The sequence below is a fragment of the Chiloscyllium plagiosum genome, unplaced genomic scaffold, assembly GCF_037043375.1.
Source record: "Chiloscyllium plagiosum isolate Xiang-an unplaced genomic scaffold, Cpla_swu_hap1 HiC_scaffold_11, whole genome shotgun sequence".
In the NCBI taxonomy this organism is placed as follows: Eukaryota; Metazoa; Chordata; class Chondrichthyes; order Orectolobiformes; family Hemiscylliidae; genus Chiloscyllium; species Chiloscyllium plagiosum.
Window position 1 is genome coordinate 16602892 of NW_028270149.1, and position 9760 is coordinate 16612651.

Consider the following 9760-nt stretch of genomic DNA (forward strand, 5'->3'; position numbering starts at 1 on the left):
TCAATGCAGTTAGGTCTATTGTAAGGTCAGAAGTGAACATTTTTGCTGCTGATTTCATGATATTCAATATTAATGCTTCCTCAGATAATGAAACTCTCCGTGCCCATATGAAATAAGGACTGGGCAATATCCAGGATTGTGCAGATAAGTGGCAATCAACATTCACCTTACTTAAGTGCCAAGCAATAACCACTTCCAACATGAGAGAATCTGACATGCAATGGGACATCCATCCCTGAATCCCCCATTATCAACATTCAGTGGGTTACCATTGATCAGAAACTAAAGAAGACCGGCCACATAAATATTGTGGCTACATGGGCAGCTAAAAGGCTAGAGGTCTGCAGTGAGTATCTCAACTCCTGCCTCCCCAAAGCCTGTCCACAAGCTATAGGGCCAAGTCAGGGAAGTGATCAAATACTCCCCACTTGTGTGGTTGAATGAGGCTCCAACAGCACTCAAAACACTTCTTGCCAAATAGGATAATGCGGACTACTTGATAGGATCTTCAATATTCAGTCCCTACACCACCGTGGCAGCAGGGCTTGGTCCTGGCTTTGTGCTATTACCGCTGCACTGTTAATCCAGAGACCAAAGTAATACTCTGGGAACCTGGGTTCAAATCCTGCCATAGCTGGTGGAATTTGTATTCAATTAAGAACAAAATCTGTAATTAAGAGTCTAATGATGAACATGAATCCATTGCTGACTGTCAGAGAAACCCATCTGGTTCACTAAAGTCCTTTCCAGAAGAAAATTGCCACACTTACCTGGTCTGGCCACATGGGACTCCAGACCCACAGCAATCGGGTTCTCTTCATTGCCCTCTGCTGGCCTGACCAGTGATGCCCTCATCCTGTGAATGAATAAGAAAAATGCATTGCAATAAACTGTCCTTCAACATCATCTTTCAACCTGCAACCTCTGCCAGCTGGATGAACAAAGGCAGCAGATCCATACAACCTACAAGTCCCGCTCCAGGGCACACAGTATCCTGACTTGGGTCAAAATCCTGAAATTCCTTCCCAACCCCAACTCTAACAGTTCAAGAAACAGCTCGCCACCACTTTTTCGTGGTAATTAGAGATGGGCATTAAAGCCCATTATGCCCACATCCAATGAATGAATAAAGAAAACTCCCTGATGGCCAACAGCCAAATGCAAATTAGATCCACCTCCCTCCTGCAGTCCATATAAATATCAGTAGGGTCAGTGTTGGAGGACAATGGCCAAGAACAATCACAGGATAACTGCAAAGCATTGAACAATGCAGTCCCTGGACAAGGATTTACTGATTGATTCAACCTGATTATCCCGCAACATGTCCAATGGTATCATCCAGAGCTGCAGTAAAGTTTTCTGCTGGCCTCCCACTTTGCACCCTTCATAAGCCTGAGCTCGTTCAAAGCACTGCCAGCCAGATCCTACTCGCACCATTCCCTGATCCCCCATCACCTTTGCATCCTCTGACCTGTGTGAGTTCTGAACTGGCAAGGAGGAAACAGGACAATGTGGGTAAGCATGTTCCTCAGGAACTATCGCACACTGTACATTGAGGGGAGGAAATTTGGCCTCCAGTGTCTCCAGCAGCACACCGGTGGTGCTTCCCCTCTCTAGGTGCCTCTTGACTGTCCCGCACTGTGGCCCGGCCTACCCGAACCCCCAGGGGCTACAGCAGGGCCTTCTGCTGCTTCAGCTCCTCCGGTCCCTGAGGAGGACTTTAGCAACCGCACGGGCCACGGAGTGGGCGACGACGACGGAGGACCCTCTGTTGGGTTGTCGAGCGGTGGAGGGGAGGAAGGTGTTATTCTTGCTCCTCCCTCCCAGACTCTTTTTCTAGGGCCCTTGGCCCTGGGGGAGGACCTTTTCCCCGAGGAGCCGGGCGTCCCGGTGTCGGGAGAGGAGCCCGAGACTCTGCCGCCCAATGACCCGAACACGGAGTTCCGGGAAGGGGTGCGCCGAGGAAGGTACCGCTGGTGACCCTTGGGGTGTGGTCGCTGGGGGTTTGAGGCCGGTTGGCGGTGCCGGGGCAGCCCCCATCCTCTGTGGGGGAGGGGTCGGTGACCGAGGGTGACCTCCCGGAGGAGGGTTCGGTGGCGGACACCGGGGAGGACGCGGACTCTGTCTGCAGCGATATTTTCGAATCCCAGGTGCCCCCCACCGATCTCCCCTTCATCCTCCTCGAGGAACCCCAGGAATTTGTCGAGGAAACTGAGTCGCCGGGATAGAGCCAAACTGGCGCTCGACCGCTGGAGTTCCGTTGAAAGAGTTTACTGGTCGGCCCATGCTGCTCGCCAGGCACCTGGGCTCGACGTAAATGAGCGCAAGCGAGTCAGGAACTTCCTGGGGGTGCTCCTGGTGAGGGCAAGGGACTTCTGTGCCCCTCCCCTGTCCTCCCAGTAAATATGTATATAGGTTTGTTAACTGTACTGGTGGTGGTTGCACAACGCTTCTGACATGGAGACGACTATAGCCAGCCTCAATATCAGCCTCAGCAGGGAGTCACAGCGCAGATTCCAGACCCTCTCGGTCCTTTGGGACGGGAGGTATGCGGTGTGCTTCCTGCAAGAAACCCACACTACCCCGGGAGACAAAGCCACCTGGCTCCTGGAGTGGCGGGGGGGGGGGTCTACATGAGTCACCTCACCCACAGATCTGGCGGGGTGGCCATCCTGTTGGCCCCGCATTTTCAGCCGGAGATCTTGGGGGTTAGGGAGCCCGTGCCAGGCCGTTTGCTTCACCTGATGGTTCGGCTGGGGGGCACGGTGCTTCACTTGGTGAACGTATACGCTCCCCTGGCCGGGCCGAGGCAAGCGAGCTTCTTCGAAGAAGTGTCCGCTCATCTCGCTTCCATCGACGAGAACCAGTGCGTCATCCTCGGGGGAGATTTTAACTGTGTCCTCGAGGGCAGGGACCATGGCGGTGCCCGCACTGGCTGGGCGTCGGGAAAGAAGTTTGGGGTCTTGGTCAAGTCCTTCGACCTGGTGGACGTCTGGCGGAATCTCCATCCCGACTCCATCGCCTTCACCTTCGTGAGGCCTGGGGTCGGAGCGTCCAGAATCGACCGCCTGTACGTTTCGCGGGCGTACACCTCCTGTTTTCCGAAGGCCTCCACGCGGCAGGTGTCGTGCACGGACCATCACCTGGTGTGGCCGGAACTCCTTCCGTTCGGCGCCAGGCTCGGCTCCGCGTACTGGCACTTTAACGACTGCTGCTGGAGGACGAGCGGTTCCGGGACTCGTTCCGTCGTTTCTGGGCCGGCTGGAGAAGGAAGCGGGGAAGCTTCCCCTCCCTGAGGCTATGGTGGGACGTGGGCAAGGCTCACGTCTGCGTCTTCTGTCAGGAGTACGCGAGGGGGTCGACGAAGAGGCGGAAATCCAGGATCGGGGAGTTGGAGAGGGAGTTGTTCGACCTGGAGTCATGCCTCGGTCAGCCCGACGCGGACCCGGCCCTGCGCAGGGCGTACGAAGAGAAGAAGGCCGCGCTCCGGGACCTGCAGCTCGTCGGGGCTCGGGGCGCGTACGTGAGGTCACGGATCCAGCTCCTCCAGGACCTGGACCGCAGCTCCCGCTTCTTCTACTCGCTGGAAAAAAGGCGTGGCACCCATCAGCAGCTCCTTGTGCTGCTGGCTGACGACGGGTCCCTCGTCTTGGATCCGGAGGGCATCAGAGCCCACGTCCGAAACTATTACACAGCTCTGTTCTCTCTGGATCCGTCCAGCGAGGATGCTCGCAGAGTTCTGTGGGAGGACCTGCCGCAGCTCAGCCCGGAGGACGCCGGAAGGCTCGACGCTCCCGTCACTTTAGAGGAGCTGACCGGCACCCTCGACCGGCTCTCGAGGGGCAAAACCCCGGGGCTGGACGGGCCGACTGTGGAGTTCTTCAGGGCGTTCTGGGACGTCCTGGGGAGCGACTATGCACAGGTCCTGGGGGAGTGTCTAAATGCTGGACAGCTGCCCCTTTCTTGGCGCAGGGCGGTCATCGTCCTGCTGCCAAAGAAGGGGGACCTTCGTTCCTTAAAGAACTGGTGTCCAGTCTCCCTCCTCAGCACGGATTACAAAATCTTCGCCAGGGTGTTGTCTTCTCGCCTGGCCTCTATGCTGGCCCACATGATTCACCCAGACCAGTCCTACACGGTCTCGGGCCGGAGGATACACGATAACGTCCACCTGGTCCGGGACCTGATCCATTTCTGTCGACGGGCTGGTCTGCCAAGCGCCTTCCTGTCTCTCGACCAGGAGAAGGCGTTCGACAGGGTCGATCACGAGTACCTGCTCGGGACTCTGCGGGCATTCGGGTTCAGGACGCAGTTCGTCGCCCGGATCCGACTTTTGTACGCCGCCGCAGAGTGTCTGGTTAAAGTTAATGGGTCCCTGACGGCGCCCCTTCGCTTCAGGAGAGGAGTGCGTCAAGGCTGCCCCCTGTCCGGCCAGCTGTATTCTCTGCGTGGAGCCTTTCCTGCGCCTCTTGCGGAGGAGGTTGTCGGGGCTGGTTCTGCGCGGTGCGGGCATGGGAGTGGTCCTCTCTGCCTACGCCGACGACGTGCTCCTCACTTTCACCGACCCGGCTGACCTGGGGAGGATGCGCGAGTGCCAGGCCGTGTACTCGGTGGCGTCTTCCGCCAGGATCAACTGGGCCAAATGTTCCGGACTACTGGTCGGTCCGTGGCGGGTGGACTCTCTGCCGGAGGAGTTACGGGGGTTCAGCTGCAGTACCACCTATCTCCTCTACCTGGGGGTCTACCTCAGCCCGGCTGAGGAATTCTGGCCGGCCAACTGACAGGAGCTGGAGGCCAAAGTCTCTGCTCGCCTAGGCCACTGGACAGGACTGCTCCGAGTGCTATCTTACCGGAGCCGAGTGCTGGTCATAAACCAGCTGGTGGCCGCCATGCTGTGGTACCGGCTGGTCACTTTGGTCCCTCCTCCTGGCTTTGTCGCTGACATCTAGAGAACGTTGGTCGATTTTCTTCTGGGACAAAAAGATGCACTGGGTCGCCGCGCAGGTTCTGAGTCTCCCTATTGAGGAGGGCGGTCAGTCGCTGGTGTGCATCCGCACCCAGGTCGCGACGTTCCGCCTTCAGACCTTGCAGCAATACCTTTACGTCGAGCCTCCTCCTAGGTGGTGCGCCCTGGCGACGTATTTTTTCCGCCAGGTGCATAACCTCAACTACGACACGCAGCTCCTGTTCGTCGACTGTGACGGTTTGGAGGTCGCCCTCAAGACGCTGCCTGTCTTTTACCAGGACCTGATCACTGTCTGGAACATGGTCGAATCGCGTCGCGCCTACCCCCTGGCTGGAGTAGCGGCTGTCGTCAGGGAGCCGTTGCTCAGGAATCCGCACCTCCGTACTCGCGGGTTCGAGTGGCTGTCGGAGGGGAGGGCCATGGCGGCGAGGGTGACCAGGTTCGGGGACGTGCTGGGTACCGGGGGCCTGGGCTGGACGCTGCCGCAGGACATAGCGAGCAGGGCAGCGGTAGACGTCCGGTACGTGGCCACCACCATCCGACGCCTTAAAATGGCGGTGCTCGGACCCGACGTAGTGCACCAGTTGGAGGACGCTCAGGTGTGCGGTGGGATCCCGTCCGCGCTCGCCCCAGCCCGGACGGAATTTCACATTGGCTCCAAGGTCCCGTACTTCCCGCGGGAGCCTGTGCCCCACAACCTGAGCCGCCTCCGAAATTTTAATTTTGTTTCTTTCAAAGACCTAAAAAGGAGGGCCCTGTATAGACTGCTGCTGCACACCATCCACCTCTTCTCCCTCATCCACTGGCCTTGGCGTGCTCATTTGCCACCGGGCGGTGGGGATCCCCAGTGGAGGGCTCTCTACGTGGGAGTCCTCCCCCTTTCTCTCGGGGATCTGGGGTGGAGGGTGCTGCACGCAGCAGTCCCCTGCAACCGCAGATTGTGGTGGTTCACGGACTCCCAGCCCAACTGCTTGTTCTGTGGCGCTGTGGAGTCCGTGGACCACGTGTATATTGGGTGTGGGCGTTTGCACTCCCTTTTTGATTTTCTGAAAAGCCTCCTCCTCTGCTTTTGGCTGCACTTCAGTCCCACGCTCCTGATCTTCAGGCACCCAGTACGGAGGAGGGAGGGCAGGTCTGAAGACCTCCTCGAGGGTCTGCTCCTGGGCCTGGCCAAACTGGCCATTAACAGGTCCAGGCAGCGGGCCGTGGAGGGGGTCGTTAGGGCCGACTGCCTGCCCCTCTTCCGCGGTTACGTTAGGGCCCGGGTGTCCTTGGAGAAGGAGCACGCAGTGTCGACCAACACCCTGGAGGAATTCAGGGAGAGGTGGGCGCCACAGGGAATGGAGTGCATCATTTCTCCCTCCAATTCTATTTTGATTTAGTCCCTACCTTCCCCTTCACTGTTTTGATCACACAGCACTGCCCTTTGATGTGAAGGGCAGTGCTTGTCACTGGCCACCCGCGTGTTTGCCTATCTTGAGAGTTGGTGCAGTGTGAGGTGAGTGTGCACACGTGCAAGGACTCTCCTCCTTGAAGGGGACTGTCCCTGGACTCGCTGCCCTGCATCGGGAGAGAGGAAGGAAGAAGAGGAGGAAGCAGAAGGAGGTGAGAACGTGTGTGTCTGGGGCCTACGTTTGGAGCTGCAGCCTGGGCCTCACCCAGGTCAAGGGAGTGTTGCTGCTGACTTGGGGCCCACTCCCACTGCTGGTCTCTGGGACCCCACCTGGACCTGCCTCAGCTGTTGCTGCTTGGGGCCTGCCTCACTGCTGCTTCCTGGGACTTGCCTTGGGGCCCCTCCCAGGACCTCCACCACTGCTGCTGTTGTTAGAGGCCCACCTCCACTGCTGCTGCCTGGGACTCAATTTTGGGGCTGCCTGGGACTTGCCTTGGGGACTCTCCCCAACAGGTCTGCCCCCCTACTGCTGCAACCAAGGGCCTGCCTAGGACTTGCCAGAAGCCTGCTTACACCGCTGGTGTTGCCTGAGGCCGGCTTCCACCACCGCTGCCTGGGACTTGCCTTGTGTCCCTCCCCACAACCTCCACCACTACTGCTGCTAGAGGCCCACTTCCACCATCGCTGCCTGGGACTCACCTTGGGGCCCCTCCACCACTACTGCTGCCTGGGACTCAATTTTGGGGCCGCCTGGGACTTGCCTTGGGGACCCTTCCCGACAGGTCTGCCCCCCGACGCTGTGACCGAGGGCCTGCCCAGGACTTGCCAGAGGCCTGCCTCCACTGCTGCTGTTGTCTGAGGCCTGCCTCCACCACCGCTGCCTAGGACTGGCCTTGGGGCCCCTCCCCACAGCCTCCTTCGCTGCATGGGACTCAATCTCAGGGCTGCCTGGGACTTACCTTGGGGACCCTCCCCAACAGGTCTGCCCCCACTGCTGCAACCAAGGGAACTGCCTAGGACTTGCCAGAGGCCTGCCTCCACTGTTGCTGTCGCCTGAGGCCTGCCTCCACCACCGCTGCGTAGGCCTCGCCTTGGGCCCATCTCCACCACTACTGCTGCCTGGGACTCAATTTTGGGGCTGTCTGGGACTTGTCTTGGAGACCGTTCCCAACAGGTCTGCCCCCACCGCTGCGACCGAGGGCCTACCTGGGTCTCGCCCGAGGCCTGCTTCCACCGCTGCTGTTGCCTGAGGCCGGTCTCCACCGTCGCTGCCTGGGACTCGCCTTGGGTGACTGGCCTTGGGCACATCCCCAGGACTTCCACCACTGCTGCTGCCAGAGGCCCACCTCCACCGCTGCTGTCTGGGGCCTACCAATATCCAGCAGCAGAGTATGGCGAGCCCGAAGGTCGCGGGGCCCAGCCGCACCTACGCCGGGGTAGCCGCTGCCTTCGGCTCGGCTGTCCCAACCCCGGCCGCAACCGCAACCCCCTTCAGGCACCTGACTAAACGCCTGGGGGTAAAGGCCTATCCCCACCCCAACATGTCCATCGAGGCCTGCAGCAAGGCCATGGCTAGTGTGGTCGGCCCACTGGCCATCGTCGCTGCGGCCCGGATGTACGGGAAGGCCGTCTTTTTCCTTAAGACCGAGCAAGTGGTCCAGCTGGCCGTGGAGAGGGGGCTCACTGTGGGCAGGACACATTTGCCCGTCGACCCTTTGGATATTACGGCCCAGTGGGTCGTAATCTCCAACATCCCGCCCTTCTTCCCCACTTCAACACCTTGAGGGAGATCCGGTCAGGGGTCCAACTGCTCCTGCTCGGTCTTAAGGACCCCACCCTCCGACACATCTACTTCTTCCGACGCCAGGTGTTTATTTGCCTGACCCGGGAGGAGGTCAGCGAGGGCTCTTTCACCCTCCTCCACGAGGGCGCGGCCTACCGCGCCTTCTGGACGGCGGACAACGGACGGTGCCACCTGTGCCGCGAGGTGGGGCACATTAGAAAAACCTGCCCCACCCAGAAGGCTGCCCAGCCCACGACAATGGCTGCTGGTGGTGCCGCCGCACCCACTCCCCCTTCCCTGAAGTCAACACCTCAAGCCCCGGCAGCGGTTATGTTAGGGCCCGGGTGTCCTTGGAGAAGGAGCACGCGGTGTCCACCACAGGGAATGGAGTGCATTATTTCCCCCTCTATTTTGATTTAATCCCTGCCCTCCACTTCACTGTTTGATCACATGGCATTGCCCTTTTTTGTGAAGGGCAGTGCTTGTCACTGGCCACTCGGGCATTTTCCTATCTTCCTGGTGGTGGAAATCGAATAAAGATTCGTGCACCTTGTGTCTCTCACTGTGTCTCACACCTGCACACACACACACCATGGGTGCTGGGGAAAAACTAAGCACTACCGCAGTTAGGCGGTAATGTGGGGGTTAAAGAAAAAAAAGAAAGGAAGAAATAAAATAAAATAAACAAGAGTGTGAGAGGTTGTGTTCACTCTGACAGCTGGATCTGTGGGAGCTGGATCAGAGTCAAGGACTCTCCATGTGTAAATAAAGGGTGACTTGGCCTCTGTGGAGTTATTTCATCCAGCAACACAGTGTCAATATTGATTGAAGCTATCCTGGACCATGATGGTTGCTTTCCTTATGGTCAAACGGAGTAGCTTGGCGGAGTCAGTCCTCTTGCAGCTGAAGGTGATCTTGTTGTGGAATGTTGATGCAGCATCGCTTGTACTGAGCAATTCTCTGAGGAATCTTGTCTCGGATTGCAGCTGAGCAAGGCTGAATAACTATTCTGGTACATATATAGACACTTTCTGGAGTCAATACCTTTGTTTAGGTTATTTTTCATGCTGCTGCTGTACTGAGAAGATCATGTCAATTGTAGATCCTCCAGTTCTGAAATAACGCTGAGCTATGGGGCAGATGTGTTCAGCCACTATCTATAGTCTGACATGGGCAGTACAGGCACAAACCTTCTTCATGATGCTCAGAGCAAAGATGCCCCAACAATTGTTGTTATTGCTACTGACACCATTATTCTTGGGACAGGAGCCACAATTCTTGCATCATACATGTCATAGAGTCATAGAGATGTACAGCATGGAAACAGACCCTTCGGTCCAACCCGTCCATGCCAACCAGATATCCCAACCCAATCCAGTCCCACCTGCCAGAACCCGGCCCACATCCCTCCAAACCCTTCCTATTCATATATCCATCCAAAGGTCTCTTAAATGTTGCAATTGTACCAGCCTCCACCACATCCTCAGGCAGCTCATTCCATACACGTACCCCCCTCTGCATGAAAAAGTTGCCCCTTAGATCTCTTTTATATCTTTTCCCCTCTCACTCTAAACCTTTGTCCTCTAGTTCTGGACTCCCCGACCTCAGGGAAAAGACTTTA